This window comes from Falco punctatus, assembly GCF_963210335.1.
Source record: "Falco punctatus genome assembly, chromosome: 3".
NCBI classification, from domain to species: Eukaryota; Metazoa; Chordata; class Aves; order Falconiformes; family Falconidae; genus Falco; species Falco punctatus.
This window is the reverse complement of record NC_137582.1, coordinates 20,460,530-20,488,306: the sequence shown is the minus strand read 5'-3', so window position 1 is coordinate 20,488,306 and position 27,777 is coordinate 20,460,530. Positions and strand designations below refer to the sequence as shown.

The 27,777-nt window shown below is 43.4% G+C and overlaps 1 long non-coding RNA gene across 3 annotated transcripts in view; it reads right to left on the bottom strand.

Annotated features, from left to right (window-relative positions):
- Positions 1 to 7,788: 7,788 nt before the first annotated feature.
- LOC308060936 overlaps positions 7,789 to 27,777 on the bottom strand; it is a 37,887-nt gene continuing 17,898 nt past the window's right edge. The window contains exons 2-4 of one of the 3 annotated variants that reach the window (XR_013926981.1): positions 20,704 to 27,072; positions 10,196 to 10,294; positions 7,789 to 9,954 (exon numbers count right to left, since the gene is read on the bottom strand). This is a non-coding gene — a long non-coding RNA (uncharacterized lncRNA). Of the gene's footprint in view, positions 10,295 to 20,703; positions 27,073 to 27,777 lie in introns of all 3 variants that reach the window. The other 2 variants (XR_013926982.1, XR_013926980.1) reach the window with 2 other exon arrangements.

The window sequence follows — 27,777 nt, the reverse complement described above, 5'->3', positions numbered from 1 at the left end:
AATGGCAACTTTTTGGACAAAGTGGGCCATGCAAGAGTTGGAGGTAATTTCCCAGTCAGGCTTGAGACAGTCTTTTTCATTTAAAGTCACCGTCATTTTGATGGGCATCTCTTTGGGTGATATCCTTCCGAGAAGTACACTGGAATCAGGTGCATGCTGGTGGATCGGCGTGGTTATTGCCTGGGGGAGTTTGTTACTGGCAGAGGGAGGGAGCACCAGGAAACCCAGCGGTGAACACTTAGAGCATAACCTGCCAAGGGGAAAATTCACCTTATTATTAATTAGGAATTGTCTGTGCCTGCAGCAGTGATGTTGCATATTCCTGCAATCTTTTTCCACCCCATTTGATTTAGTATTATCCCTATAATATGTAATCTTTCTTTTAATGCTGCTAAACTCTTGACCTCAATATTTTTAAAAATGAGTTTCACAGCTTAATTATACATTGTGAAAGACAAGACATTCATTTTTACTCTTTTTCTTTTGGTTAAGAGTGTTCCTTGCTGGCCTGAGTGTGCATGAGCATTAGAAAATAATCTCTTGAGCAACCATTTCTCAAAATTTATGCCAACACTTGTTACTTGCTATGCTCCAAATTTCACCTCTGTGTTCATTAGGAAGTGTTCAGACACTGTAGTATTGCAGCAGAGACAACGTACCTCCTCCCCACGTAGCATCACTTCGCATCTGCTAAGATTTGTGAAAATTATATCTTTAGCCAGCCTTGACTGAAGTGTTAATTGCTCAGACCCAGACTTCTTCAAATTTAGTTAAAATTATTCTTCCTCTAACCTTCCCACAACTGTTGTAACATTTATTCAGATTTTTAAAAAGAGGTTTGAGCAAAGATAAGAAATCAAATCAAACCCAAAGAACAAAACTGACAAATTGGGTTGTCAGTGGCACTTTCTTTCCTTTACCATCTGAGAGCCACGTGGTTTGTGGCATAAACAAATTTTAATTGAGTGACAGATTGTTGTTCAGTACTGAAAATTCCTTTCCCAATTTGGGAGAGAAAATGCTCTGGTAATTCTTATTAAAATCAGTCGACACACCATCAAGGCCAGAGGCCTTTTTTGATTGCATTTTTTAGAATAGCCATCTGGACTTCCTCTGGAGATTTGAGCTTGAGCATGGTCTCCATTTTTTTTAGTCACTTAGCAGAAGCACACCTTGTCCAGAAAATCCAAGACCTCAGGTGCAGCTGAGCTAATGAATTACATGCAGTGATGTGCTTTGAGGGGTCTCTTAGGAACCCCTTGTTAAAATTCTACTACCAGCCCAGAGGCAGGAGGTATAGTATTCCTCCTCTACTAAGGTCCACTGGTTTCCTGCTAAATCAGCCCTGCTCGTGTTGACTTATCCCTCATGCTACTAAAAACCATCTGAAGGAGAAATTCTTTTCCTCTGTAATTACTTGCTCTACTTAGACTGGACCTGGAGCTTCCCACGTGCAAATACCATTTATTTATTTTGTAATAAGTCTATTATTGACCGGTGATATACATCACGTTAGCATCTGAAGCAGTCTCTCATCCCAGTGATTTTGTATTTGGAATAGAAAGATAATAAGTATTTTGGCAAGGGGATAATTAACCAGAAAGTGGCCTCTTTTGTCATGACAAGACTGATCCTGAGGACTGTTCACAAGGAAAAAAAAATCCCACGGGGTCTCAAGGCCTGGACAAGGTGCCTGTAGACGCTCTGGAAAACAGCAAGTGCACCCATGGAAATGGCATGCGATGGGGTAATGCACTCTGTGTCATCCTCATCACAGCAGCTGCGTGTGCATTTTAACCAGTCACAAATGCAAAGCAATTGGAATTGGGTTAGCCTCAGTGCGGAGGCTTAAACTAGCTTGAATTTTACACATTTGCTGCAGGCTGAGAATCCATGTGCTGACAGTAGTTTTGGGTATGAGATATTATTTTGGCAACAGTGACTTTGTGTGAGCCCAGAAAGATATTCAGAAACCTCTCCAAAGTCTTCATAAACTGGGGATTCTCAAACTGATTACAGAAGTGCACATCCACAAGACCAAGCCTCACCACAGTAGGATGCGTCTCACCATTTTACAAGTTGGAAGGTTAAACCCGTACTATTTTTTTTTTAATTTAGATTTTCATGTCATGGTATCGAAGCCATTATGAAACCACTGATTCTCTCCTGTTTTTCCATCTTTTTATCCCTTGTATTTTCAAGAGACATTTTAGTTCTCAGTCTTTCCCTTTCTGCTGCTCTCAGCTCTGTCCTCAAGTGTCTTCTGTCCCCTAAGTTCTAACAGGCTGAACCCCAGCTTCTGTTCCCCAGGCACTAGTGTTGCTAGCTTGGCTGCCTCCATTGCGTACTGATGACCTGGAAGCGTGTGCATACAGAGGACGAAGCTTTCCAATGGTACAAAGCTGGCCCCAGGACCATTGGTACAACTGAGGAGATAATCATGCCCAGAAGGTGGTGAATGGAGTACCAGCCAAGGGGAGCGCAGAAGTACAAGCAGGAAATTGAGCAAGAGGAAAAATGATAGGTTTAAACCTGGGGTAAGTAAACAGGGTGGAAAGATCGGGAGATTTGGGTGCGGGCTGGCAAGGAAAGCCCCATTCGGAGGGAGGAATTCAGAAACCCAAGGGAGTCGCTTGGGCACAGGACACTTGGGCTGGGAAGAGCCCAGCAGCCCAGAATAGGATTGACAGCATCGAAAAGAGGAGGAAGAAGGTGGAGAGACCACAAGCTACCAACAGGAACAACAGCGAGAACACCATGTCCGACACCGCGCTTCCTCTGTGGAATTAGACACCTCCCTTCGGCCCTGGGACAGAGCGCTGGCATCTGCGGCAGAACCGCTGCCTGCACATCGGCGGCTGTGGGTCCTGGGCACTGCAACACGCTGTTGGTTAACAAAACAACATTGTCCAAGCCAACCTGAAACCCAATATTTCATTTTCATTTTTGCTCGAGTAGAAAAACAATTCTGTTTTTTAAGGAAGTTGATATTTTCACCATAAAATGCTTCTATTTTGCCAAGAATATATTTGTTACTAGATCATTCCAAGTGGAAGTTTCCACCCTGCTAGAGCCTAAGTTGTCATAATAAACCTCTATCTGCCATGTTATAGATTTGTTAGGTCACAGCTACAAATAAAAACAGATTTCAACTCAGTATCTTTCTGGAGAATCAAATCCTCTAACACAGTCCTTTCCTACAGCGTTTGGCAATGTATACAGGTTTCAGGTGGAAGATAAGAGTGAGTCATAACTCAGCTCTAGCTTGCATGACAGATAACTAGTTTTGAATATCTAGGTTAACCTAGATTAGGATGGACAACAAAGTACAACGTATATTACTGTAACCTGGCTGGCTTTGCATCCCTTGAGTGTCCAGGTGTGTTATCTGTTGAGACATACTAGGATTTTCCCAGTGAGCTGAGGACTTCTATATTAATATATTACCAGGTTCATCTTTGTGGTAAATCCATCTTGAATTAAAGCATATCCAAACTGGGGTCAGCAGGTTTTGTATGCTTGGCTGGAGAAAATTAATGGCTGAGGCCAGCACAGTTGAGAACCTGGATTCAGTGCGCAGCGAAGAGTGTGCATGAGCAGACTCATGGATGTGAGGCATGTTTCAAGAAATCTATATCCTGAATTTCATCATACTAAAGGAACATTAGATCTAGTTGCATGAGTCTTTACAGTGAAATGTTGCAAATTACCTGCCGGTCACAGTTATTTTTCAGGTGTGTGGTTGGATATAGTGCTGCACAGCTCAGGGGGGCTCTGTGCACATTGTAGTTCACCGTGTTTCCTTGGGCCTTAGTTGCTGCTGCTGTTTTTAATCAGTGCCCCCCATGCTTGGTTGATGTGTCACACTCTGTATATACTGATTTAGAGGTATGTCATATCAAATAAAGGACAAATAACTTGTTCAAGATTATATTTAATCAAACAAAAGAAATTAGCTATATGTTAGCTTTTTTGGATAGGTAGTAACATCGCTGATTTTTTTTTCCTTCACTATGGACATTAAAAGGAATTCTATTTTAAAATAATTTCCTCCAAACTGCTGCATTCATTATTGATTTTCTTTCTACAGTTGTTTAAACATCAATATTTTTCTAACCAACTACTTCATGAAAATGCAGTTTACCAGAAGTTATTTTTATCTTATTATTCTTAAGTAATTCATTTTATATCTCAATTGCACAGAAAGGAAAAGAGTTCTGGGAGGAAAAAAGGCAAATATCTGTGTTCTTGAATGCCTAACCTTTAAGATTTGAATTAGTTAAGATGTCTTTTGCCTCTCTCTTTCATTTTCTCTAACACAGACTCAGATTTACTGCAGGAATTTTCAAAATGAAGACCAAATAATGAGTGTTTGTTCAAGAGAAGACAATGTCCGAAATTCATTCTACAGCAGCCAAACGTTAACAAAGGTATTTCTAAAATGGTCAGTTCCTGCCTTTCCACTGGCTCCAGACTACCCTTTGGCATAAATGTTTTGCTGTGTGTTCTTCTGTATGGTGAAGACATTATTCCTGAAGAGCTTTTTCCTCTGTGCTCTGCAGTTACATATTAACATTTAGACTCACAAGTCCTAATTAGCGCGACTGATTTTCCTCTGGGAGTTAATATAAATGATAGTAGCAAAAAAAAAGTGCTGCTGCATCTCAGCTTTGCAGTTGCTCTGTCACACAGCTATCTTAGTAAACTTGTTAATTATGGACAAGCTGTCAGGTTGCTTAATGCTTCCAAGTAGTCAAAAATGCAGAGCGTTCAGCATCAGGATGGCTCCTTCCTCCTGGATCACCCCTTCACCCTGCCAGGAGTTACCACCCGAGGCTGCCCCACCTCTAGCAGCTCCAGGCATGGTCCACAACAGATTGTGGTCAGCTTGATCAAAAGGTATTGAAAGATGCAATACATCCAGTTTAGCTTAAGCTCTTTGGGTCAATGTATGGGCTATGTGCATACAGGAACTCCTGGGAATCAGGATTAAGACGATTAGAAAGGTTCAAACACTACTGTTTATAGCCATTCACAGTAAACTTGGTAGACTACCTCAATGCACACACAAAAGTGAAGAAGGGAAAGACACAGGTAAGTGATTTCTAAAGGAAAAATGCAACCAGGACGTAACGCAGAGATATCCTTGTCCCCACAGGACAGTATTGAAAGGTCCTCAGTAATGAAGAAATTTTAATTAGCTGATGTCACCAATGCAGAGAAAAAAGAAGACCCGGTTTCCTGGAGGTCAGTGGCTGTTTTGTTACTTTCCTAAGTGGAGCGGCATTTTCTCCTCAACACTGGTCTCGCTGCAGAGCTTCCTTGTGCCTGGCAATGATGTCTGGGTGCACTCAACAGAAGCAAGCAATGTATTGCTGCCCCTGCGCTCACCTATGCCCACAGCCTGGGGCTGACGGGAGCAAAGGTGACAAAAGTGACAAGCAGCTGGACGAATGTAACCAGAAATTCTGTCTGTAACAAGAAATAATTGATCTAGTTCTCTCCAAGGAGAAAGTCTAGGTTAATTCACCCTGCTTATCATTTGGATAATGCCTTCTCTATAAGGCTTCAGAATGACACATTTTGAAAGAGAAGAATAACCTTTTGGCTTCCATCTTTTTACACCTATTTGGAAAGTGGGCAAAGAGGAAACAAAGCACTTAGTAACACTGTTCATAGTCTGCCAAGCCTCGCCTATTATTGTGTTAGCTGTACCAATAATGGCTAAATATTTAGTTATTTCTTAAAAACAAAACAAACAGAAAAAAAAAAAAAAGAAAGAAAAAAAAACCCACACCAAAGACAAGCTTTTACATGCCAGCTTTAATTTCTGTTACTGGGAAGGAATGTCCTACTAAGGTGAGCACCACAGCGTATCTTTTGCTCCAAGATCTGAGTTTCACCTCTGCTGCCTTATTTTATTTACAAGTGATTTGCAACACACTTTTATCTCAGAGTATGGTGGAAGGATGTGTATCGGGACTCTGATGAAGAGCAAGGTCATTACAGATGGTCTGAAACCACCATTCATATATTTTCCGAGAGGTGTTTGGAGGGAACGTTAATAAGAAGAGGGGATTGGAAGTGGAGGTTTGGGTACTTGTCTTCTGTATGGAGAAAGATCTGTAGGGTAAGGTCTCAGCAGTGAGTAGTTAAGCGGTTTTAAGATAGCACTTAATCATTGTTAAGAGTCTTTAAAATCTCAGTGGGATGTTTTAGCACTCATTTACACATTTTTTTGTGTGCAGCTTTAATTTATCTGAAAGCAACCTAGTTAAAAGATTGCAATTCCCAGGATTGTGCACCATTATTCCAACACAGTGAATCACCTCTGCTGGCATAAGACAGTTTCATATACCCCTCTTGGAAATAGTTAAACTTTGTCACAAATATTCACTGTGTAAATAACTAGAGAAAACTGACTCAAAAAGCAGAAGCAGCCCCAGCGGACAGCATAGATTTGAAAAGCAAAATCTCTGGCCACAACAGAGAGATTGCCTCTGCCTAGATAACAGGAGTTATCGGCAGACCTGACACAAAAATGGCCAAAGAGTACCCCGCTTCTCTTGAAATGTGGGTGTGGATATTATTCAAATCTTCTTTTTCCCCTCTTTTCAAAAACATTTTCTCTCTATTTTTCAAAACTCTTGTGCTGTTTTGTTATTTCACATCGGTGGTTCCAGAGAAAATACAGTCCTGGAGATGTGCTAAGGGAGGAGCTTCTGCGACCACATGCCAAACTCAGGACTCGGTAAGTAAGTGACTTCTCATGGGTTAAGGAATTATGGAATGATTTCCCTGTGGTTTAAAAGTACACGTGCAGAGCGATGTGCACGTCTTCTACTTGGGTTTAAGTTGAAATGCTTTATCTCATGTTTCCTGTGGGCTAAGAGCATGCACACAGCCAGTCCTGAAAACGTACCATGTCGTAGATTGTTAAGACCACTGCTGTGTCTCAGCTCTCAGCCTTTGACAATGAGGACAGAAAATATATTCAGGTCTACCTGGAATGTACACATACTGACTTCCCATATTACCACTGCAAATCTCAGAGAGTAGCTGTCACTGGGAATTATCATCAGATGGGGTCCTTCCTGTGGTAAAAAATAATGTTTATAGGGCAAAAAAGGTCATTTCTTAAGCCGCATCCTTTCCGATCTCTTGACTTTTATTAAAATCGAGTGAAAGCAGCATGTCAATAAGAAAAAACGTAGACAATGGATGCAGAAAAATCAGCAGGAGTGCTGGAAAGCAGGAAAAGAGAGAAGTCTAAACTTTCTGTGCAAATCCTCAAGAAAAGGGTGAATATGGCCATATGTCCAGATATGTCAACACGCGAGTCATGGGTCTTGGGATTTTCCTCTGTTTGTAGCCTTCCTGATCAGACTGAAAATGGAATATACTTGTACAAATCAACTCTTCACATTTCAGAGTGGATGTTGAAAAACTGGAGAAGATATTGGAAAGAATAAAAATTGCCAAAGCCCTAGACAGTGACAGCTGTAATAGGCTCAGCCAGTTTAGCTAATCAAAAAAAAAAAAAAAAGGGACAGAGAAAATATGTGAGTTTCTACCAACTAGAAAAGAAGAAAACAAACAAAAAAAGACAGAACTGTGGACAAAGCCAGACAAATGCAAATTAGAAATCAGTAATTAAAATGTAACTGAGAGGAAAGTTAGTCCTTGGAACAAATTGGCAAGGAAAGTTATGGACTCTTCACCTCTCGATCCTTCTTGAAGGGCTTCTTTGTCTTGGTGAGCTCAGCTTGAAAATAATGGTGACATGCATCAGAAAATTATCTGAATCTTTATTAACGTGTGGTGCAGAGAAGCTGAGACTGTGAGCCAAAGACAAGCGTTCACAGCAAAGCAGTTCACACCAGGCCACTGGCACTAGAACAGCGGTGTTATTTCTTCAACAGTTTTCCAGTGCGAACAAACAGCCGAGATTATCTCATGCTGCTCCATCCCCTCCAACGATCCACTCTCACCTTGGCCAGCCACCTGGGTCCCAGATGCTGATTGCTTTCGGGCAGTATATTTATGCCCCACAGAAGGAGCTTTGTGGGGCTGGTGGGAGACTGCGTGCTCTCAGCCAAGGCACAGGGATTGCTGGATGACCGAACGCTGGATGAGCCCCCTGATTGCTTCTGGAGCGGAGGCTTCGGCTTTTGGAAAAACTTGTCTGCCTGCCAAAGATGATGAACCCAACAGAGAGCAAGGGATGCTTCCTGCAGGGAGAGGCAAACTGCAGTGTCCACTAGGGATGTCTTGGTCAAGTCTAAATTACCGGTGCTTAAGACACTGCAGGTTTGCAGGGAAAGCCCTGAAATCAGCTTGAAGGCACCTTCAAGAGCTGGCGGTGGTGGGTGTGAAGATGGGACTAGGCTCAGCCTGAGGGCACTGGCAGAGAGACCAGGGTGGCTCATGTGGCAGAGGACTCACGACATTGTCTCAGCACCTTGCAGGGACTGGAGCTGGGATACTGGAAAGAGCTGTGCCAATGTCATGCTTGGGGCGAGATCTCTGCTGCTGTTGTCCCTCAGGATGAAGTGCTGTTCCCACCAGGGAGAGGCCTGCCACTCTGCTCCCATAGGCCATGCTGGTGGCGGGCAGCCGGCATTGCGGGTGGGCAGGTGTGGGTCTGCTGCCCACCCACAGCGCGGGAGGTGTGGGGCCATGGTGGGCAATCGCGGGTGGTAGCAGACACACATTATGGGGCAATGGTGGGCAATGGCAAGGACAGGTTATGGGGCGCTGGTGGGCGATAGCAGACATGTTATGGTGTGCTGGTGGGCGATGGGTGATGGCAGACACACATTACGGTGTGATGGTGGGCGATGGGTGATGTTATGGGGTGATGATGGGTGATGGCAGACACGTTACAGGGCAATGGTGAGCAATGGCAGACATTATGGGGCGATGATACATGCTGGCAGACACATTACAGGGTGATGGCAGGCAATGGCAGATGTTATGGGGCAATGGTGGGTGATGGCAGACATGATGGGGGGTGATGGCAGATCTGTTATGGGGTGCTGGTGGGCTCTGGTAGAGACAGGTTATGAGGTGCTGGTGGGCGGTGGCAGACACGTTACGGGGTGATGTGGGCAATGACAGACATGTTATGGGGCGATGGCAGGCAATGGTGGGTGATGGCAGGCAAGTTACAGAGTGCTGGTGGGTGATGGGCAGACATGTTATGGGGTGCTGGCAGGTGCTGGTGAGCGATGGCAGGTATTATGGGGTGATGGTGGGCAATGGCAGGCACATACTATGGGGCAATGGTGGGCAATGACAGACATGTTATGGGGTGCTGGCGGGCGCTGGTGGGCACTGGCAGACACGTTACGGAGTGGTGATGGGCACTGGCAGACACACACTATGGGGTGGGCGCGGGTGCTGGCAGACACACGTTACGGAGCGGTGGCGGGTGCCAGCAGCGGCAGGTTGCAGGGTGCTGCCGGGCGCTGACAGACCCACGTTATGGGGCGCTGGCGGGCGCGGGCTGACACACGTCACAGAGCAGCGGTGGGCGCCGGCAGAGGCCGGTGACGGGGCGGCGGCGGCGCGGTGGGGGCGGCGCGGTGCGGCCCGGCGGCGTCTGCCGGCCCAGCAGGGGGCGCTCACAGCGCGCGCTCCCGCCGGCGCCCCCCGCCCGCGCGAGGCCCGCCCTGCCGCCCGCCCTGCCGGGCCCGTGTCCGCCGCCGCGCTGGGCGCCGGGGCTGCCTGCAGCCGCCGCGGGGCGGGACGGCCGCCTCTCCGCAGGGCGCCCCGGCTCCCGCAGCAGCTGCGGCCGCCGCTGGCTGCGCTCGGAGCAGTGCGGCTCTACACAGCTGTGAGCACAGCTGTTACCCCCGGGACACCCGGCTGCACAGGTCGATGGCTTCAAGGGACGCCCCCTCCGTCCGGGGTGGGACCGTGCGTTTCTCCCGGTGTTGTGCAATCCTCCTGCTGGGAAAGGGGAACAAACCCCCGCGGGCCGGGGCACCCGGTCGCTCGCAGCCCCCGAGGCTGCAGCCGCCTCCCGCCTTGCAGAGGGGGAGGCTGCAGAGCGGTGCTGAGGGTCGTGGAGGGTTGCAGGCTTTGAAATCAAGCTGGTGAGGCCACTTCTATCCCAACACCCACAAGACACGCCACCACCCCCACCACCCCACCCCCCTTTAATTAGAGCTATCTGGGAGTTTTATTTTACCTCCAGCTAATCTTCCTGGGGGACAAAGAAATAGGGTCTTCAGAAAATCGTCACCCTTCCCGCGCACGCAGCAGCGGAGCAGGCGGTCTGTGTTCCCTCCTTTTTGTGGCGACAGGAAGGTGAAGGAAAAGGGGAATAATGGCCATTAATGGTTGTTAAGTCCTACCGTCCCCTCTGTACCCAGAGATGGGCACACGTGGCAATCCCAGGAATGAGGGTAAACTCCTGGATGCTGTCCTTGGCTCTGGCTTGCCTTCCAGGCTGCTCTCCCTCTGTTTGGTGGCCCTTTCTCACTGCTGGATGTCATCTGCCCAGGGGTCATGGCAAAGCTGATGAGTTTCACTTAAATTCCTCCATGCTTCTTCCTGTCATGACCCTGTGCCTCTGCAAGTATCTGCAAAACTACCTCATTGTCCTCTGACCAAGCCTCATTTTCCTTAAAAGCTCTTATCTTTCTGCACATCTATGAAAAACTTGACGGTCCATAGGCTGACGGTACCCTGAGATGATTTGTCAGTCACACTAAATCATATTTTCTTACTGTTTCCTTGTGCTGCCTATGTGTCTGGATCTATCTGTTTTCTGTTGTTCTAAAATTTGATTTATAAGCTCTTTGGGACCCAGTGTTGTAGACATATCCCTGTTCCATGTTTGTACACATTTAACACGGTCAAGTTGTGGTCCCTGAGCAGCATTTTGGGGGCTACAGTAATAAAAATGGTTGTTACTGATACTATGCTACCAAATACTATAAATTTGCCTGATGCTTCTAATTATAAATCCCTGTTCTGGGTATTTATAACTTTGTGAATTTTTATGCTGGGTGTCTGCCTCTGCTTAAATTTTTTTTGGAAAGTTTCAGCAAAAATGGTTATGCTATTTCCCAGAAAAAAGATTAGGAAAAAAGACATTGTTTTGCCAATGTTAATGAATTGGTTGTAAGAATTCTTTTTTGGAAATGCTAGCTCCTCCATGCTTTGACTTGAAGGTTGGCAGGCTGGAGGCATCCTGGTGCCAGACACATAAGTATTTGCCCATATTTGGCTGGATTTAAACCCCTATTCATTAGTAATATGGTAGCCTGGCAGATAAATTCCTCAAAATTCCTGTCTGTCCTGAGCATGTGCTACCTTTTGCATGCCAGCTGCTTTATCTCCACTGACTGATTTGAGCCTCTGCATCCCAGGATTTCCTTGCAGATGCTTTTAGAAGTAGCAGCAAGCTGGCACATGACTTGTGCCTTCTGTGCCCACACACTGCCAGATCAAGAGACAGCAAGTAGCCACCATCTAACTTGAGTCTAGGCAAGAGGAGACCCAGGTCTCAGATATGGGGCCAGAGAGGGCCAAGAAGCTGAGTTGGAAAAGCATGGGAGCTGATGAGGTTTTCCAAAAAGAAAATAAAAGGAGAAACTGGTTGCACAAGGATGTTGTAATGTAAAACCAGGAAGGAAGAGCAGGGACAGTATGAAAAACTGTGAGACTGGCAAGATCAGAACAGAACAAAGGCAGGGATGAAGAAACTCATGCTCGCTAGATGAAAAGCCACAAGGAGGGATGAGTATAAGGACACAGGTCACCTCTAGACACTGTTGGGATGAGGAGGTAGTTACAAAGGAGAGCAGATCAGATGAGAAACCAGTCTGTGTGAAGAGAGACTGAGGAGGGAGAGATGACTGAGCAGCCTAAGGAGGGAGTTAGGAATGGGAATTAGTGAGAGCTGATTGGAAGGAAGGGAAGGTTCAAACAAAGACCTGAAGTGGGAAAGATGATGGGAACCAGGCTCACTAGATACAGAACTCATTTGGAGAGTCTGAGCGTGGAGCCAGGATTATGTACGTGGAAGAAAAGAAGAACAAGGAAATAGGGGGCAAAAAGCAGAAACAGGAGAGACTGTGGATGGGAACAGAAAGTTCAGTGTTATGTTCAGTAACGTTTGAGGATGGGACTTCCTATGTAGACAGACAGGAAAGAGAAGCTTTGAGATAAGAAAGGGCTAGAGGGAATAAAGCAAAAAAGGTTAGGAATGTGTCAAGGGAGAAAAGAAAAATCAGAAAAGAAAGACTTGTAAATCAGCACACGTCATCTACGACCATCAAGACTTGAAATTATACCCAGTTGCTGAGACTTGCTGTTTGTCTGCATCTAAAAAGTATCTGTGAAGTTCACTTTCAGACTGTGTCTCATGTTCCTTTAGAAAGCTGGTCCACCCAGAAGGTGACAGTCCAGTCTCACTTTCTTTGGGTATAAGTTGCAGCCCTGTCAATGACCCCTCTGTCCTGTCAATACAATTCCATGTAGGGGAATTGCTAAGAGGATTTTGTTGGCTTTTCAAAGAAACTTAAAAATTGCAAACAAAATTCCCTTCATATAAAGAAAGCTAGCTGCAATACAGGCTCTTAGACGTTAAGGAGCATCGATACTACAGATACCAACTGTAATCTTAATTTAATGTCCTTCTGCGTAGCTGCACGCAGAATGGCTCTATTTGGAATTCACTTTCTTACTTTCATTTCCAACACTCTCGACCAGATATAGATGTGTACGTAACAGCTCATCATGAATTTTGAACTATAGATAATTACAAAGTGAATAAGCATGATGGAGTAATTTTACCGAGCACGGGTGTATACTGTCCATCATAGAACATAGTGTGGGGCATTGTACCTGTATTTAAAAGTTCACATAGAAGTACTGCATCTATCTGTAAGAGTGAGGAAATCTTAGGAAAGTACCTGTGATAACCATTTGCAGTTCCGGTGTTTCTTTTGGGAGAGGAAGGTAACAGGGATCTATAGTCTAGAATCAATGTGTATTTCCCTGTTAATATATATCCCCTTGATTCTGGCTTAGCTTTTGTATGAAGGCACCGGAAAGATTAGGGAGGAACACTGACTTTGGTGCATCCAAGTCACTGATGACTTTCAGCCTCTACATCACTGTCATTTCTGACATGGATGATGAGTTATGGACCACTTTGATGAGCTTAAGCCATGGCTGAGATCTCACCACTCATGCTAGATGGGATGAATTCCGTAAGGAAGGCAGAAAGAAGAGCTGGCAGAATTTATACCAGTGCTCCTCCTTGAGAAAGCATGACTGACACTTGTAGGATGGCGTAACACAGCATTCAGCACATTCCAGTTGTGTACCTGGACTGTACAGGAGCAACTCTGGCCAAAAGCAACTTTTATGCTTATGTCAAGGCAAATACGACCTTTTCTGCCAGATGGAAACCTGTCACAATAATCAACATTTTGGCCACCCAAAATGAGGTTTCTGTAATACTCCTCTGATGTGGAATCATGAATAAGCTGAAGGTTACGAAGAATGCTGAGGCCTTTTGAAAGGAGCTATGTATTGAAAGCTTATGAACTAACTGCTGAACCAGAGTTAGGTCCAACCTTAGCTGTGTTTCTCTAGACTCTGCATTTTTCTTGCTTTTTCTTCCTACATCCTCCATTTACAGACTTTTCCCATGACTCTTCCAAGCTGAGGGACTCTTCAGATGCCTTAGTAAGGGACCAGGACGTGCACACGGATCTGCTTACTTCTTAGATTCATGGATACAAACCTCTTTTATGTTCTGAGACGTTTCTTTCATCACAGACACCTTTATTCACCTGCTGTTTGTTCTCAAAAAAGGCATTTCAGAACGGGAGAAAGGAGGATCTAACCCAGGCCTTCCTTCTAACAATGATAACACATTCTTCATTACAGTGTAGGAAGAAATATTTCTGGTTTCTCACTGGATGTGAAAGCAAACCACACAGCCTCATCTTGCTCTGTTGGCCTTCCTGAAAGATCTGAGGATTCTTGTCCTAAAAGAGGCAGGAATGATCTGTGTAGTAGGGAGATAAGCTTTGTGAGCAACCATGTGGTAGAAGGGAAATTTAAGAAGCCTGTAACCATGATGTGGAAAAGTGGTGGAGATGTGGGCTAAGGGTTTCAAGCGCTATGTGGAAACACGATCTGCAGACTCAGCTTGCTCAGCAAAAACTGGCCCTGCTTTTGCTTTGCCGTATGGGGACCAGGTCAGACAGCTATCAGAGCTCCAGAAAACCTCCCCGGTTTCTCTTCTTCTGGCGTTCGCAAGAGCTCCACAGCCTGGATGCAGGGGATGCCATCCATATGTGTGCTCGGTGTCACAGGAGGGGTTGTGGCAGCATCCTGGAGCCAGAAGCGTGCTGCTCGGTGGGCACAGCGTCACTGGAGGCAGCAGAGCCAGCAGCTGCCGGGCAGCACTGCCACCACCTCACTGCTCACTGCATGCCCCTGCATGCTGCTCCACGGCTTATAGACCCACAGACCACCAGCAGCTGGTGACACCTGGAAGAAGCTTCATCTCCTTATCTTGCATCTCTGGCTGCTGTGTCTCCAGCAGTGAGACTGGCTGTGCATCTGAGGTTAGAGTTTATTTCCAAATGCACCCCAGTGACAAACTTGATATTTTGGTCCCAGAGCAAAAAACTGTTAAGATAACTGATGTAAAAGAAGTAATTCCACTCAAAGTGGTTTGCAAGAGAACTTATGTAAAAGAAGCCATCCCAGTCAAAGTGCTTTCCAATACAGAATACATGAAAAAATAAAATTCGATAATTTTGGTGGTGTAACAAGAAGTTACAAAAAGGATGGTGACAGGAGATGTAGTAGAAGGTACGTGTCCTTTTTGACCTGCTTGGGATGTGATGATTGCTTGGATCCCAGCCACCACAAGTCATGCAACCTCATCCCCACCAGCATTTTTGGTCATTCCACCAGAAGATGGTGATTGATTGTTTTCTTCACATGTGGACTTTGTAACAATGATCTGTCTTTTTCCTTGGAAAGCTGGATTACTCGTTTGAGATTCTTTAGAGCCACCCTGAAAGGCCCATATACTTGTCTGAGGGACCATGGGATGTCCTAGCGGTTGCAAGACAGAACAGAGAAGGGTCCTTAAGGGGACAAATGGGGATCAGACAACAAGCACCAGCAGCATCTGGACAGTTTTAGACATTTAAAAATTAAAATAAAAATTAAAAGGTCGTTCAGCTGATGAAAACTAGCCTGCCAGTAATCACAAACTCTTTTCCCCCTGTATTTCAGTGGCAAACAATGTCATCAGACCACAGGAAATCAGAGCATTTGAAATGCAAGAGTTAAAAGCAGATACAATTGACAGAAGACTTATGTTTACCTGGTGCAAGACAATATTAATGCATCATGGGTGTTGAGGTAACTCTCTGTCCACGAAAAATACAGGAGGCCAGTAGCCTTTATGTTTTTATGGGAGGGTACAGACCTATTCGTTATGCAACTTAGACCTAGGAAGTGGTATGGGGTTGGTTTTGGCTTCTTTGACATGGTTTTGGATAAGATTTTGGTATGTGGGCTTAAACAAAGCTCAGATTGCAAGCTTCAAGAATTCATCATTTTTAGTGGCTTGCGAAAGTGGTCCAAAAATGAAATCCTGTGGGACAACTGATGTTTGAAGAAACGCCACAATTAAAAATGAAATAGGGAACATGAAGTAGCTATTGGAAAATGTGGTTCATTTTATAATACGATTGAATAATAGAACAAACACTTATGAACCCGCAACTAAGCCTGAAAGTGTGGGACATGGTTTTAGATAGAAATAATATGCAGCCAACTGTTTCAGAAATAAGTGAGGTGCTGTAATTGGTAAGGTCCTGAAATGCGTGTGCTGCCAGTTTTTAAATGCACCAGGCAAACCTGAATTTGTATTTGTTTTGACTCAATCCCCTGAAATAAATTTGGATCAGATATTTAAAATCCAATTATGCTATCTGCCATATTTCAAATGCTAAAATAAGCCCCCCAAAAGGAAATAAGGTCTCCTTACTGCTTTCAAGTGGGTATTAGTGCTGGGAACAACCAAAGAACACTATCATCTTGGTATCCTCTCGGTTAACACGATGGTTTCACTTCACTTTTGACTCCCACTAAAGCAATGGTATATTGGAAAAAAAACACAGGAACTTCTTTCTCCCCAGTAAAAATATACATGATGCTCATTAAAACCCAAACAGGTTGCCAACGCACCCACGTGCTTTATGGTTTATGTTGTGTTTTTTGAGTGAAAACTTCTCAAACATATGAAATTGAGAAAAAAACAAATTCCAATTTTTTATATTTTTTTGGTAGCGGAACTCAAGGAAAAACAAAGGACTGGGGCAAATTTTCCACAGTAAACCTATTGTCCCCTAGCTTGAAGTAGAATAAAATTTATCATGTACATTACTTCTTTGGGACCGGGGGTTCTCACATACTTTGGTAATATTGGAAGTAGAAAAACATGGAAAACAAAAAGTAGGTGTTTCCTTTTTTTTTTTTTTTTTCCCCAGCTTTGCTCTCAGAGGAATTCCGTGATGGTCCTCGGGAGCTTTTGACGGTAGATGTGAAGAGGACAGTAGGGAATGCACGCTAAAAACAGCCGGATACACACTGAAGTTCAGCTCCCAGAGGAGTGTCACATCCTTTGCACACTGCTGGCTTAGCAGGGAGGCCTGGGAGAGCTCTGGGGTATGAGACAATAAGCTATTCTGTGTATCCTTCCCACTGTACTTGGCAGTATTTTCCTGTCATGTGAGCATTTATCTCGTACAAAAATCCCATATGAACAATCATGGTCCTTGAGATGAAAAAAATGCTGATGGCTAATTCCGTGTATGAATTGTAGAACTTTCAACCAGACTAAGAGGTGCTCCTGATATTGTACTGCATTGGATTGATTGTTTCAGCTTTCCCCAATTTCTGTACTGTGAGGAGAACAAAGCATTTTTTTTAAAAAAATAATTGCTATTTCCCTTTAACTTGGGCTCAGCAAGAGTATCATCTTGTAGCAGCAATTTGCCAGTTAGCACAATCCTCTCTATTGATGGAAGTCTGGAAAAATGTGGAGTATCTCTGGATTTAAGCACTTTTATCAGATTTGGACCTGTCTGGGCTCCTTCTGCTGCTGTTTGCTTTCCCCACTTGGCTTTCTGGTGACCTTCCCATGGACGAAGCCCCAGGCTGAGAGCACCCTGCTTGGTCGAGGTCCTACCCCACCCTCTACGTAAATAATGATCTCACCCCAAGGTCTCCTATGATTTATCTGGCGGGGGTGAAATTCTCCCACCTTCTTTGGACTAACAGTTTGAAATGTTTTTTTTTCACGTATCCACTGGCACTGACAAATTCATCCCTAGCTCCTGCCTCCTGCCTGCTCCAGCCTGGCCTGCGTCCGCAACCATGCTCTATGTCTGGGCTGTAAAATTTCCTTTCTTTCCTGGCATCTCTAATCAGGCTCTTCCTCAGCTCCGAGAAATCCACTTACTGTGTCCCAGGCTTGAAGAGACCACTGGCCCTGCTTCCCTTTGGCTGCCAATCTTGCTGCTGCAGCTTTTTCTGCTTTCCTCTTTTTTTTTTTTTGCCCCTATGACCTGTTGGGCTTTTAAGTCTTGTACTATTCAGGTGGGGGTCTTAGATGCCAAACAAGAGACCATTGTTCATATTGTTTCATTCCTGAAACAACTTCATACATTTTATTTGCCCCATTCTGGGTACTGTGAGCTGTAGCGTGGAGGGCAAATACCTTTCCTAGTATTTCTAAAGGTTGAAATAAATAATGAACACAAAATTGGAGAGGCTGTCATTGTCTCCCAGACTTTCCACTCTGGAATGATTAATTGTTTCTTCTGTTTAACTCCATAAGAAATCCGAGCAGAGATTTTCTGCAGCCTTCTTCCAACACCTTGCAATCAAATGCTTGAACCATGTCACCTAAGATCTGTGTCACCCGCACCACTATCCCAGCTGCCCCAACACTGCTTTCATGTCATCAGCATCCCTACCAGCAGTTTCCCTCCTAAAGAAATGCAAACTTGGTGTTAGTGCCACTGAAACCCCGTGACTCCAGAATTACATTTATTTGAACCCTTTGTACGTGCATAAGGATCAGCCTGATGACATTTTTTTGCTACGTTTTTTTAGTTCTGAATAGACGTGCAACAAAAACACTGCACCAGTGCTGGCAGCCTGTAATCCCAGATAGCCCCTTTACGTTACCACTTCCTTCCAGATTTTTGTCATTGTTGGACGCAAGCGCGAGGGGCGGGTATGTCTCATCCTTTGACCTTCCACATCTCCTGTGACAGTAATTTTCATCTGACCCACATCTAAACATGTGGGTTGGCATCCAGCTAATTTTATGCAAAATTTGAAAATTCCTCAAAGTAATTTCATTTCCTTTGGCGCTGAGCCAATGAAGCCTCTCCCTCTGTTTGTCATGCTTGTCTTGAGGGCTCAGACTATTTTCTTGCCATTTCCGGAATGGGAAGAGGGAGGGAGGGAGGAAGGAAGGAAGAAAGAAAGCAAAGATGGAAGGAAGGAAGGAAGGAAGGAAGGAAGGAAGGAAGGAAGGAAGGAAGGAAGGAAGGAAGGAAGGAAGGAAAGAGGGAGGGAATGGAAGAAAGAAGGAAGAAAGAGGGTTTGATCAAACTGCACAGTAACACAATGCAAGCAATAATTCTTCAGGATATTGATCCATTTCCAACTATTTTTACTAAGCAACAGTCAGAGCCTGCTAGACAGCTGCACTCAGACGTTTTGAGGTGATGTTTGAACTCTCACAGGTTGAAACCTTTTAGAAGGGTGATGGAGTTTTCTACAGTGACTTCACCGAGCTTGTCTGCCCAGACAGTGTTGAGTGAACATGCCTCTTTTTAAAGATAAGGCTTAAGTGGTCATGGATTTAAGAACCTCACAGTTTTAGTGAAGCTTGCAGTGTAGAAGTACCTATGCCATACACAGCTCTATCTCAGCTGAAACCAAGACAACATGTATTCCATACTTCTATATTTTTGAAACTTACTTTGCTTCAAATACCTAGAAGGAACAATTCTTAAATTCTGAAACTTATCTTAATATTGATACTATTTTTTACCCAGGTAAAAGTGAAAGCTCTTTTGGATCATTAATAAGAATAAAAAATATTGGCACTCAGTTAAAAGCCTAAGAGCTTCCAAGTGATATTACATCACACTTTTAACAAACTTGTGATTCCTCCTAGCTGACTTCATTATTTGAGGACTACTTTACCTGAGCCATTAACCAGAAGTATTATTAAAAAAATCAGAGTTCCTGCACTTCTCACTCAACTTTTTCTGATGTTCTTAGGACATGCCAAAAATGTGAACTTCCACAACGTCTAGGGATTGAAACAAAATATTTCTTCATCACTTCTGAATTTTAGAGCAAATACAGAACGAGCACATGGTCTCTCCAAACCTCAGACAATTTACTTTGGCTACCAATACACCCACAGAAAGAGTTTTGCGATTTATATATTTATCCTTTCCTTACTTAGTATTGATTCTAAATAAAGAAGAAACCATGCTTGACGGGAAACCTATGAGTAAGGACATGTGAATTAAAGAGTTTGTTTTATCTACCCACTTTCCTTTTACTGCTGCCAAAGAAAAAGTTTTCTTCTTTGTAGTAAAAGTAATGGTACTCTGCATATAATCACTATGATATAGATTAAGTAGAAGCTTAGTTTTCAGGTACTGAGTACTGAGAAACTATTAAATGATTATTCCTACTCCATTATTCATATTTCATTAATCTTATCAAGTCTTCCGAACAAGTAACATATGCTGACAAGCATTCATAAAATTCAGCTTTCTTATTTGCCTATCACTACAATCTGTCATTTTATACATCTAATATATTTAGTTTAAATTTATCAGATTTTATGTCTGCAGCAGAAGCAAAAAGGAGATACTTCTGTGACAGCAAGTGTCATGGAGGAAATTCATCTGAACAGACAACGCTCTTATGTTTCTAAAGTTCTAATAATTTTATTTTACATCCATATGCTTCTATCAGTGGTAAAGTCCAGCCATTTTTCCTCAATGGATAAGTTTAAAATAATATTTTTGTTATGTCTGTGGAGAACTATAATAACCTTGAACCAGCACTCCAGATGCAGGTTGCACTATATAATTAGGTACTCTAGATAAACATTACTGCAGAAGTTAGAACTGAATGAACTTTTAAGGCATGGAAAGAAAGGGAATTATGATCCAGTGGTAAGAATACACTTTGGGCAATGGTCATGTAACAATGTTTTCCTGATGATAGTTTTACCCATTTGTTTTAGTAAATAAGGCTTGGAAAAAGAATTAGGACTGTTTTTTTAATGCATGCTCACTCCTTGTTTTCAAATTTCAACACGATACATATTACTGCAAGGTAGGAAGAAAAAGCAGCTTGGCCCCTAAGGACTTGTACGCACCCAGTTTGCAGCTTCCTTAGAAACTGCACAGTTTAGTTTCACTGATGTAACGTCAACATTTGCCAGTATTTTACTTTATAGAAACGGCCATCAGATGTATGCGGGACCTGATGATACGGCTGATGGGAAGAAAAGTAAAATTATTTCACAGAGAAAACAAAACCCCACAGGAAGATGCTAGTGGGATGCAGAACCAGCAATACTCTTTATATGTGCCTGGTTACCTGTTCTCCACCCAGGGGTGTGAAATACAGGCAGCTGCTTCTGTGCCACCATGGCTTTCGAGTCCAGGTGATAAACTTGCTCATCTAAGCAACAGAGGTGAATATAGTGTGATATTGCTCCATGCAAGTAAAAAGGGCTACAGCTATTGCTGTGGCATTGCCAGTTGCATGGGCACACTTGCGCTGAGGCCAAACACCCTGCTGAAGTCATTCCTGCTGATTTCCAAAGGTTTTGGAGGTGGCCTTGTGGTTAAACAATGCTCCGTGAGAGATCTGTACTACACAGGTGAATGGTCTGCCCATATGCCTGGCCCAAATAAATACAAAGGTGATTTTTTACTCCTTGGTGTGAATCTATAACGTTGAAACTCAATTTGAAAAATGCTGGATGATTTCCTCCTATGCCAAAATCAAACTGCCTTAATGGAAGCTCTGAATTGGTTCGTCATGTTGATAATAAGGCTTCACTGGCAGTAACAGAGGGCATCTACTCCCCACCAGTGCTCATACTCTGCATACCATTTTCCTTACTCATGCCTTGATTTTAGTTCTGGGAAAGTGTCCCATGCCTAAATTAGAAATGAAGGAAATGGGTGCCTGCAAGCAAAATAGGACTGTAAAAGGAGAGAAACTTGAAAGTTAAAAAAAAAAAGGAAAAAGGACAATGCTTGTCGATTGGACAGTGCTAGGGGTATTCTCACTGAACTTGAACAGCAAATATAAAAAGATTTCTGAAGTGGATGTGAAACATCCAGTTTAGCTTCTGTGAACTGTCAGGGGCAAGCTGATCCATGGCATAAGCCTATGAGCAACACACACTCAGTTCAGTTTTGGTGGATGTTGAAGGACAGATGTCCAAGTCAGTTGACTCCAGTGTATTAACATATACTGCTTTAACCAAGACATGGAATGGCCTGTAAACTGCCTCAGGTCCCTAAACGAATGAAATGAGAAGGATATGTTTATGTTTGAGTGTCATTTCAAGATCTTTTTCCAGGAGAAGAGCAGTGAAACTAGGAATGCAGCACACAGCTGGGTGCGACCACCTGCCTGTCACAAAAAACTGAGTAACTTACCCAGCCAACGTCAAATAGACACACACAAAAGCAGGTACTTCAGCTATAGAAATTACTACAGCAATCACCAAAGCTGCGCTGTTGCTTTCCCCTTCTTGTACAGTAAGTAGCCTAGATAAACTATCATCTCCCAGGTGCCCTACAGTGCTGTCTTTCTTGCTTTCTTTTTTTACCCCTTTTCCTGTTTTTTCCAGTCAGATTACTTGGAAATGGATCCCTGAACCTCGATGTATATGGTCCTTGCTTGGTGATCTTTCTGAAGTGATCTCTTCTTTTTTTTCTCTCGGAGCAGCAATTGTCATCCATCAGGGCCCAGATTTGCTTTACATCCTATCACACCAACTCCAGGAGAAACAGAAAAAAAAATAAAATCATAGGTCTGGAGTCCCTGAAAATTTTTTTGGAGTCTTGCTGCAGTGACAGGAGCCTTTAATGTTCATTACACCCTTAACCCTGTGCCTCTCTGAGTCATGATTCCCTTCAAAGGAGGTGATAAAAAAAAAAAAGAAGTATAGAAATTGCCTTTAGATCAAAAAGCAACTTGAGACTCTTTATTTCTCCTGTGGGAAATCCTTCATTTTCAAGACAGGCTCATCTATCAAAATAAACTATGGTGGCATTTAAATACTCTTCCTTAGTAATTATGTTTCACTTTACAGTTTTGTAATTAGTTGTTATTTCTAATATGCAGTGGCTGCAAAGCTCTACGTACTCATAACTCATGGTTGAGGTCTTGAGACAGGACGTTTCTTTGTGTGGAAGGGAATCACAAGTGCCTCTGTCTTTCTAAATCATAGGTTTGGTGAGCTGGGAGCAGCTGCTTTGTCAGTGACTTGGAATAGCATGCCTGAAGGTGAGCTGCAGAAAAGGTGATCTGGAAAATGCAATTTACATTAGCATTCAGAAAAGCCCTTCATAATTTTTTAATATCCAAACACCCACAGTGCAAATGGTTGGAGTATAAGTAACCATAGGGAAGAAGCAAAGTCTTGGCAAAGACTTAGAAATGGTTACACAAGGGGAAGTTTGTTCCTTAGCACTGAAAATAAATGAATCGCGGTGTAAAGCCAGGGATCTTTTCTGGGACCAGGGGTATCGCAGGCACTGACGCTCTGCGGGAGGAAGCAGGCAGCCAGCTAATTAAAGTCTGCTGATGATTAAGTTGTTTTCAGTAATAAAAAGTATGGAGGCTTGTGAGATGTTAGATGGATTTATATACACTGGACATTTCCCACATGATTAACGTGTGTAAATATATTGATGTCAATGTGCTTTAAACAGAAACACCTTCTCCAGCACATACAGGACCTGGAAACTGCCAGGAATTTTTATGGGAAAGCTCAAGGACATTGTGACATCCTCCTTGATGATCTGGACACCTGTGCCTTTACAGGTGCAGATCAAAACCCAAGACGAGAGTCCATGTGCCTGAAAGAGCAGGAGCACACCTGGGCATCTTGCACAAGAGAGCATCCCCACCTGCAGAGCTGGAAGGAGATGCCTGGTGGGGCAGAGGGATACCCTGCATGGGTGGCTGCCGGCATGCACCGTACCGCCCGGGCTTACCCACAGTGGCACCAAAAGCGGAATCATTGTGGCAAACAGAGAAACCCAAAGAGCCACAGTGTTTGCCTGCAACTCCACTGTGCGAGTTCTGACACCACAGTAAGGTCAAGCAACCTGGACATCCCTCTGGCTGTCTGCCTGCTCACCCAGGTAGAGACCCATCACCTCAGCCTCAAACTTCAATACCACATTTAGCTGGTGTCAACGGGAAACAGCCTCTGACAGTGAGGTGGCGTTGCAGAAGGAGGCTATATATAGGTGTGTACTCAGAAATGGTGTGTACTTCTGGAGGTTGAGTTCAAGGAACCAGGGTAAGTTTCCACCAGGCTAGGAGGAAACGGGGAAGCCTGCAAATCAGTCTGAGTCAGGCCTTCAGGGAAGCCTCGGGGATGCAGCCCATCTGGACACTCGCCTTGCTTTTCTCGCTCCTTTGTTGTTGTCAGAAGAAGGTTTTTCTCCACAAGAGGTGGCTTCGCAGCAGATAGCTCTGCCTGAGCCCTGGCAGGGCCACTCCTGCTGGTGGGGTGGCCGGGGCAGCCGCGGGGCTCTGCTGCCCGTGGTGTCCCCCAAGTCCAGCTTCCAGTGCCCCTCCTTTCCCAGTAGCCCTTCGACTACCAACCCTTTCGGTACGACCACCCATCTCCTTTCCACCGCTCAGTGATCTGTTTCACAGGGGTTTCTGTTTCACAGATTTCCAGTTTGTATTGTGTCTCTGGTACCTGGAGTATCACTCAACTGGCAATGCCACCCGTGCAAGGTGCTTATTAAAGGAACCTTTACTAACTCCTTCCCTGCTGTTCTCATGAAAAATAGCAGAATGTGAAATACAAACCCCTGTTTAGGATTCATAAATATAATGCTTAAGTAGTGGTAAAGCATCGAGAACATCTGAAATCACTGAAGAGGCTAACGAAAACAGAAGTTGTATACGTAGATACCAATACATTTTCATTTACTTCTTTCTATTAACTGGGTTTCCTTGACTGTGTCCACAGCGATCTCAATTGTAATTATGTAGCAGTTAACCTGTTCCCCATGCCTAACATAACCCATAATTAGTTGTCTCGTGTCCACAGTTTATGACTCAACTCCGTGTGGTTTTTCTATATCAAAGGCTTGGTTACCAGATTTTTTTTTTCTTCACCACAGTACTTGTGCCTGCACTGGCAGAGGGCAGCAAAACCTGAGCACATCTGTTTTGTTTGAGGACAAAACCACCAGAAACCCAGACAGTTTTATGATTTTACTTGGGTGCTTTCCAAATACTACACAATCTTGTAGGAGAAACTGTTTTCTTGAGGAACGACCCATATATTTATATATTCAAGTCATCGGTTGGACCTAGAAGTAAAACCTTCTCAACCCAAATGCTATCTTTGTGCCTTATCTGGAGACAAAGGTGACAGAAATGTACATCTTGGGATGGGAATGAGCTGTTCTTCTCCATTGACAGGCAAGAATTTTCTATAATGAATTCATAAACCTCTACGTTAATTATGTTTCACTATCTCTTAGGGCTCCTCATGTGGATGGATAAGATCATTCCGCATGAGATAATAGATTACTTTGATAAATAGATAGCTTTGCTGAATAAGAATGAACATTTTAATAAGGGTTTAGGCGAGTTTTCTGTTTGATTAATTTTGCAGTGACAAATGGGCAGAAGAGGTGTGCATAAACCAAACGGGCCATTCGAGTAATATAAGAATACAACCAACCTCTGTTCAAGAGTTGTTGGAGGAGAACCGTTAAACAAACTGGCCTAGATGCTAGCCTAGAGGCAAGCTTTCTGACCACCCTGGACACTGGGTGCTCAGCTCTGCTGCTGCACCCGAGGGGTGGCTGCAGCAGAAGAGTGGTGTCATCAGCACTGAACTATGTCCTCTCCACCAGACTGGAACTGATACTGCTGGGAAAGTTTCACATTGTTTATTTTTGCAGGAGGGATGTATTTTCCCTCCTTAAATCACTACTGGGGACAATTATGTCAAAGTTGTGATCGCCAAGTAGCCCTCATTAATGAGTCTTGTGGTTAAAGGAATAGAGCAGTTACAAAGGTCTTGTATCAGATAAGAAAGAAAAATTCCCTGGGAAGGACTTCTGTTTTTTTCCAAATGCAGTGGCAGTTTTATATGAGATTTGTTTGTTGAAGTCTGCCATTTGTCTATCAAGGCTGTGTGGTTTTGTTCAAGGAAGTGATAAGCAAAGTCTGATGTATGCCGTCGATGCTTTTGCAGAGTGGGCAGTCTGTCTTTCCCTGATTTTCCATTTCTTGAGTATAGTTCTTCTGGCAACAGAGCAATGAATACAAAATCTCTTGTATAATTTTCCTGGCAGGAAGGAATAAATGATGTACTAATGCTTTGGCTCTTGAAGGATTATTAATTAACACACATGAATAACTGAATTGTGCTTCAGTAGAAGGGGAAAATACCATGGCAGATGATTCAGTTAATGTGGCCCAAATTATCTTACACCAAAATATTTATAAAATTAACCCTGATGAACTTTATGTGAGTTTAACCAGATCAGAGCCAGGACCATTGACCTCCAATTCTTCCAGCTTCTAGCTACACTTCAGTAGGACCCACTCAGAAGCGGTGGCCCAGAGGGGAGGAGTTACTCAAGTGCAAAATCTACTGCACATTTCAGATCCCTTTGCAACGAGGGAGCAAGGGAGATAGTAAGCTGACCCGACTTTCATCAAAGTTAATAGTAACCAGAAGGACAGACCCTTTGAGTCTGACCTGTGGCCAGGTTCTGACAGAAACCTCTGGGCAAACTCCTGAGAGCTGCAACTAACAGAATGAGCAACACTGAAATTAGCCATGATTCTAATTTCTCTTGAAGAAGGTACTGCTATTTTTCAGTCAGTTTTAGTATCTGTATTAATAATACCACGCAGTTGTTTTGCTATTTAAGGTTTGAAGTGATGGATTGCTGATGCTGCAGCTTTTCCCATCTCAGCAAAAAGGGATGTTTACTGTCATCCTTTCTCATGATAGAGCAATGCAAGGCACCCATATATGCGTAAAGGACAGTGTACCTTTTCACAAATCAAAGTAGAAGGATTTCCTCATGTAGACATTTTGCAGCTGTGGCTTTTAAAGAAGTATCTAGTTCTGCCTGTTTCCTGGTTAGAAAAACTGAAAGTAGGACTTTCCATTAAAGTAATGACAGCAGGAATTCAAATGTCATTATCATATAGTTTTAGATCAGCCCACTAATATCTACTGGCTTAAGTAAATGTTATTTATATTTGGGGGAAAACCTATGACAAATTGGACATGATGTCTTTCCAAGGGAAGATTTTTCTTGTAAGGTTTTCTGTTTGTTAGATCATCATCATTTTGTTTTTTTACAAGCAAAACCAAACCAAACAAAAAACAGGACCCATAATTTTTCAACTGGAAAAGGCTAAGAAATCAAACCAGCCAAGAAATGGTAAGAAAACATTTCAGCATAAAGGCAACCAGAAAGCAGAAATTACTGGTAGTTCATGGACTTTTACGTAAAGTAGAGGAACGTGAATAAGATTAATAAACAACAAATTAAAAAGACACATTAACATGAGACATTGTGGGTGGTAGAACTTAGGTCTCTAGGAATCATCTTTTCACTAAAATAGAGTTTCATGTGAGTTCAGAGAATGTATTTTAGCAGTTGTGCTTGCAGCCTTTTGAAGACGGCATTTGACCACGGGTGTTCATTTTATTCCTTTGCAGTCCTGGAAACGAAGGACAAGGTACAACTCGAGTTCATAAGTATGTGTTGCATACCTAACCTAAGTCACCTTGTCCCTTTTCTGTGGGTCAGTTTGTTTATGGGGAAATGGAAATAATGTTCTCATTCTTCACAGGAGTGTGGTGCTTCTTTCTATATAAAACCACCTTTACGATCTTCATACAGGCGGCACTTGAGAGTAAAATTGTACAGAGAAAGAGGAACATTTAGGGGTTGGATCCAGCTCACTGAACTTAGGCAGCTAACTTGTGGATAAACTTTGGAATCTAATACCTTTTAGCTGACAACACTGTACAGTACAGTGTACAGTACAGTTCACTGTACAGTAAACGGAGAGAAGCAGGTTTCTGAAGACCCCTGGGATGGAGATCTTTCTTGCTTAACAAAATGCATCTGTGTTAAGCAAGGAAGAATTTTCTTCTGCAAGCCTTCTGAGGCATCTCCTTTCTTCATGGACAACTTAGGCACTTAAGGAATAACTTTTTTTAGGTGCTAAAACTATAGCACAAATCCAAGGTTTCCTGGCTGAGCAGGATGGATCCTACCTAGTGTTTTCGCACTTACAAAGAGACCTGCTAAGTCTCTGAATGTTTGTCTGTGAGCTGGGTTGATTACAGCAGAGAAATGACAAGAAATGACACCTGGGGTATTTTTTTCTGGATTCAAAGCTCCGAAGTGAAAACATTTC